Below are 6000 nucleotides of genomic sequence, written 5' to 3'. Positions count from 1 at the left end.
AATAATGCACAGCAATATAAGAAAAAAAAACACACTGCTCTTCGCATGGCTATATTACCACCTCAGTGTCCTTTATTTACCGCCAGCAGAGCGTTATGGAATCCATTATTCCCTACCTATCACCTGACACATCTGACAGTCTTAAGCCTTAGAAACCAGTGTGGCTCAGACCAATGGGACCCAGAGGCTGTTTTATGTTGTTGTGTGCATTGGGTAGGAGGTACTCACGGTATAGCTCTGTACAACAGCATGCCTAATGCGTTCAGTCTGTCTGACATTGTCTCTCAAAAAGGTTTTCATTTGTGGTAGGGAGAATTAAAGAGCAGGGCAAAGTGTAGGGCACCAGAGTGTTACGTGCTTCTTCAATGACTTCAAAACCGCAAACACACATTTTAGATAAACTTCAACATAAATTAAATATTAAATATAGATGTGTATATTATTTTGACCATATTTCCCTTGCATCACTTTATAATTGCTAGAACTATGCTTTGAGGTGGATGAATATTTAGTGGGGCTCTGGCCCACCTGCCCCCGTGGGTGAGTTCAAGAAGACTTCTCGGGGAATGTGACTGGGTTTGCTTAGTTTGATCTCTCTTATCCAATCATTATTGAGCATGCCATTCAAGTTGACCTGTACACCTGTAGGGATGAACTTCCTGTGAGTAAAGTCATGCTCTGATCTGGTGATTAAAATGAATGTGACACGCCCACTTCAAAAAGTAAAAGCAAGTTTGGATAACTTGAGGACAAACAGGGCAAATTAATACTAATAATATGGTTGTAGTGCTACAATTCAAGTATGTTTCTATGATGCTACCAATGATAACCATTATTTTAAGCAATGCAGTCATATGGTTAAAGATGTTGGAATAGAAACAAGCTCATAATTAATTTGAAGAGATTGTAACCTTTAAAGAAGAGGACTGGTCTGGCTCCCTGAGATGAAATGGCTAAACTAGTAAGGCACTGGTCAAACTGTGACGTCCATGTGAGCTGGATAAGGATGTAAAGATCACTTGCTGCTCCATTATAACAATGGGAGATCTTATCACAGAGAATGATTAGTGGAGAAGGCAACCGGATCTTGTCTAAAAACCAATTCATAATCGGTTGGGGCATGGGTGCATACAAATATACAAAGACCTATTAAATGGGATTAATGTCTTCTATTCCTGTGATTAGTTATATCTAAGTCATGTCAAGATTCATGGATTAAATAATGTCTAACTGATCAATGGTTTTCTAGAAACATCTGCAGTGTAGTCGATCTGTTTGAATAGTTTGGGCTGTGATAATCATTTATACATGATTCATAAGTTCATAGAGCATATTTGCAAAGAATGACATGCACATGGCAAGACCTTTAGTGAGATGTGCTGCGTGTTATAGAGGGAGGGATACTATAAACTCTTCTAGAATGTCTTTAAGATTCACCTCTAATGTAACCACAGGTTACTCCAGCAGAGTTTGTATTTGTCACTCTGAGTGGCGATACAGTCACAGTGGAATACACTTGCATCAAGACAGACAACACTGGATAGAACACTTGTATGCAAGCTCTCTTCGGCTTCCAAACATCAAATTATTGCAATCAAAAGTCGAAGAACCAGATGCTGTGGTGATTATTGCCAGTATCTATAACAGCACTTACATCTGCACAGTGGCACTGATGATGGTTGGATGATGAGAACTTTTGTTTTACTACACTTTTGTAATGAATTTTTAGAAAGTCAGTGCCTCACCTACCACAAGAAGATGCAGTGCTTGGAAATGAAAAACAAAGATGGCAATATGCAGAGACAAATATTTTACAATAACAGAGATATTTTTATATAGGTATTTCTTCCAAAATTGAGACCAACCAACAATTTTGTTTTGAAATCCTTTACATCTCATTTTCTTTGCCCTATCCCTTAGCCTTGAACATACAGCTGGAGATGGAACATTTTAACAAAGTGTGGTTCCATATTTAGTCTTTTCATCTAAAGGAAAGCTTGCCATTAGAAAGGCTAATGAATGTTAGCTTCTTAGCTTGAGAACAACTGCATCCCTGTGCCATTGTCATTGAAAATAAGGGTAAAGGGTGCTTTTGGGAAAGCAAAAGAAGAATATGTTTTGATGTATTTTCTTGCAGTAATACGTTTTTTTTTTAGGTATGTCTATATGGGTAACCAAATCTCGTATCATCTTTAAATAAATGTGTATGGTATGTGAAGATATATACATCTGTTGATCCTACTTCAGCCTCTAGCAGTATGTCACTATGAAATCATTTCAAAACAACAAATGAAACAGCATGGTATTCAACCATTGAAAGGCTGTTTTGGCTTGTGTAAAGACTGCAGTGTGAGACTATGAACACTTTGAATACAGCAGTGTGAGGCTATGAACACTTTGAATACAGCAGTGTGAGGCTATGAACACTTTGAAGACAGCAGTGTGAGGCTATGAACACTTTGAAGACTGCAGTGTGAGACTATGAACACTTTGAAGACTGCAGTGTGAGACTATGAAGACTTTGAAGACAGCAGTGTGATTATGTTACGGGTTCCCTCTAGGAAACTCTACAGAGGTGTAATGGAGGAACACGCTGCCATTTTTAACAAGGCCCCAGCAACCGCAATAGTGCTACATATCCACCGGGCGACCTGATGGAGTACCATTGCATTTAAAAGATTCATACACTCACTGGAGCCCCAGCTCACTGAAATGTGTGTAAGCTTATATATATATATATATATATATATATAAATTAAGTATTAGCTCACATAGTCAAATCCTATACCTACACTGGAGATGTATTTTTGTGATATTGCTGCCATGTGTGATGCTCATAGTGATGTGTGTCATATTATGAAATCTCTTAAAACAGTTCATGTCTATTGACCCAAGCCATAATGACGTGCTTGTGATGACAGTTTTGGACCTCTTTTTTGGTAAAGCTTATATATCATACTCCATTGATGGGCATGCTGTGAGCAGCAAAAATAACTAAATGTACAATGCACGCATTCATTTCTCAAACAACACCCGCATATCACCCCTCCGCCTCTTTGAAATTGTCTTCAAGCCCTGCCTTTAATTAAGCAAATGGTCCTTTATCAGACATGCCCCCACCTACTGACGGAGCTGCTGCCAGGTTCCAGACAATGCCAGGCCTGGCAGCTGCCTTCCTCCAACAGTGGCCGCTGGCATTAAATCATGAGGGAGAGTTACATACCGGTCCCTTGGGAGAGAGAGGTGTTAACTTCTAATAGCTTTCTTCACCAAAGGCCTGACATTGGCACAAACCAGTGGAGAGACAGAGATGGCAGAGGTGGTTAAAAAAAATAATAGAGCTGATGTGTCTCACACAGAGGAGAGGGACGGATTAATCAGTACATTAAGGCAAGCACCAAATGGGAAATTATTATGGGGCCTGACAAGGTGCAGAGGTGCCAATTCCAGCTCCTTTTAGGAATGCCTTTTAAAATGCAGTTTAATAACCCCTCAGATGTTGGTGCTATCTCATGTGACGAAATTAGAGGCAAATGAGAAAAGTTTATCTGGCATTTTGGAGTACTGAAAGAGCTTAGACGCTATAAATTATGTAGCGTGCGTGTGTGTGTGTGTGTGTGTGTGTGTGTGTGTGTGTGTGTGTGCGTGCGTGCGTGTGTGTGTGTGTCGGGGGGGGGGGGGGGGGGGGGGGGGGGGTTGAGGGGACAAACCCATGATGAATTATAGGTAAATCTTTCTAGAGTGTTGGTATATGGTTTGCAGATAATACAGGCTGAGTGGTGTTTTGTGTCTGTACACGGATGCAGCAGGATATGTTTATGGTGAGATTAGCTGGTGTAAATGCCACTATCACACAGTTCATGCAATTAGTCTGGGGATATCTTATGAGAGCCAGTAATTAAATAACCTTCAACCTTCATGTGAAAGAAAGAATTTGAAAGAATTTTCTAGTCATTGTCTATCTTCTACTAAACACTGACACAGTAAATTATCACAAAGGCACATTGGGGAGGGCATTATTATTATTATTCATTTTGGTGATATATGGTCATGTGAACGCCAGCTAAACACACCTGTCATTCCCACTAGCCGCCGCTCAGCTAATTCATCATGTTATTTTGGGATCCAGACAACAAAAATGAAAGCACATCATTGCCAAATATAATGGCAACATTTAGTTTTAAGCTTTTATCAGTGCCAACTGTTTTGTTGTTGATGTTTGCTCACTAGTTTTAGACAAAACCTCCTTAATGCTGCATTAATGAAACAGTATACAGAAGTAGCTTTAAAGCTGCAAACATGCAAATATGAATACTGATGAACACAAGTGTTTTTAAAGACATACAGTATGTTAAGCATCAATGTGGGTCAAACGTAATATGTAAAAAGTCTGGTTACTATATTCTATATCATATCAGCTTGATGTCTAAAGGCCCTCATTCACAGTACAACATGTCCTGTCCCGTCTGCTTCCATTGTTGAAGAATCATGGCTTTGCCATCTCTTCATCGGTAACAGCTCATAGACATCAGTATTTCTGATAATCCTAAAAATCTGCCCAGTTTTGTGTCCTCTCATCTTTAATGTCTGTACTGTTCTTTCTGCTAATCTGAGTGGATTCCATGTGTTGTATGCCACTTGCTTTAGGAATGCCTCAATGTTTCATGATCTGACACAAGCATCTGGGGATGCCATGCTCACTAGCCTCTCTATGGCCGCCTGACTTGTCATTGAACTGGTCAGATACAACGTCTAACTGAGTGTGAAGCTATGATGACAATCTAAGGGAAGTCTGCTCCACAGCACACTAGTGCCCTCCCACAGAATGGGAGCTCACCCTCTCACTCTCTCACCTTCTCACTCTCTCACTCTCTCACCCTCTCACTCTCTCACTCTCTCACCCTTTCACTCTCTCACCCTCTATCATCCCTCTCACCCTCTATCATCCCTCTCACCCTCTCACTCTCTCACTCTTTCACCCTTTCACTCTTTCACCCTCTCACTCTTTCACCCTCTCACCCTCTCACCCTTTCACTCTCTCACCCTCTCATCCTCTCACTCTCACCCTCTCACCCTCTCAGCCTCTCACTCTTTCACTCTCATAATCTCTCACCCTCTCACTCTCTCACTCTCTCACTCTCTCACCCTCTCACCCTCTCACTCTTTCACTCTCATAATCTCTCACCCTCTCACTCTCTCACCCTCACACTCTCTCACTCTCTCACTCTCTCACCCTCTCACTCTTTCACCCTCTCACCCTCTCACCCTTTCACTCTCTCACCCTTTCACCCTCTCACTCTTTCACTCTCTCACCCTCTCACCCTTTCACCCTCTCACCCTTAATCTTTCACCCTTTCACCCTCTCTTTTCAGGGGATCACTGGACAGACTGCACCTTAAAGTGGAGATAGTTGAAAGAGTATAGGTTACCCTATATACAGTATCTATATGTGGTTACCCTATATACAAGTATATATATGTAAAGATAAGTTATAATAGTGGAAAACAATTATCACAGCCATCAGCGTTGCAATTACTGGTCCTACTCTAAGGAAGAAAGGAGACAGACAAGTTAACAGATGACATAGAAAAGAAGAAAGGCATGACACATGGGCGGCTGACTATACCCAACTACCACTGGCAAGCTCACCGCAGAGAGGCAACCGCACAGGGCAGAGTGTGAATGAGTACAAGTCAGGTGACATCACTCGAACATTCTGATTGGATTACAAGAGCAGACTGATTGCTATAATAGGTAATCATTGTTTGAAATCATTGTCTTCTTGTGTTATCAATGGTTGCCTCCAAAGAAACACCAGCAGCCATCATTGCTTTGCATCAAAATGGCCTCACATGCAAGGGAATTGCTGCTAAGAATATTGCACCTGAAAGAACCATTTACCGGATCGTCAAGCACTTTAAGGAGAGAGGTTCAACTGCGGTGAAGAATGCTTCCAGACGTCCAAGAGTGTCCAGAACGCCCCAGGACCTTCTCCTCCTG

This window comes from Clupea harengus, chromosome 13, assembly GCF_900700415.2.
Source record: "Clupea harengus chromosome 13, Ch_v2.0.2, whole genome shotgun sequence".
Taxonomy (NCBI): domain Eukaryota; kingdom Metazoa; phylum Chordata; class Actinopteri; order Clupeiformes; family Clupeidae; genus Clupea; species Clupea harengus.
This window is presented reverse-complemented; position numbering follows the sequence as displayed.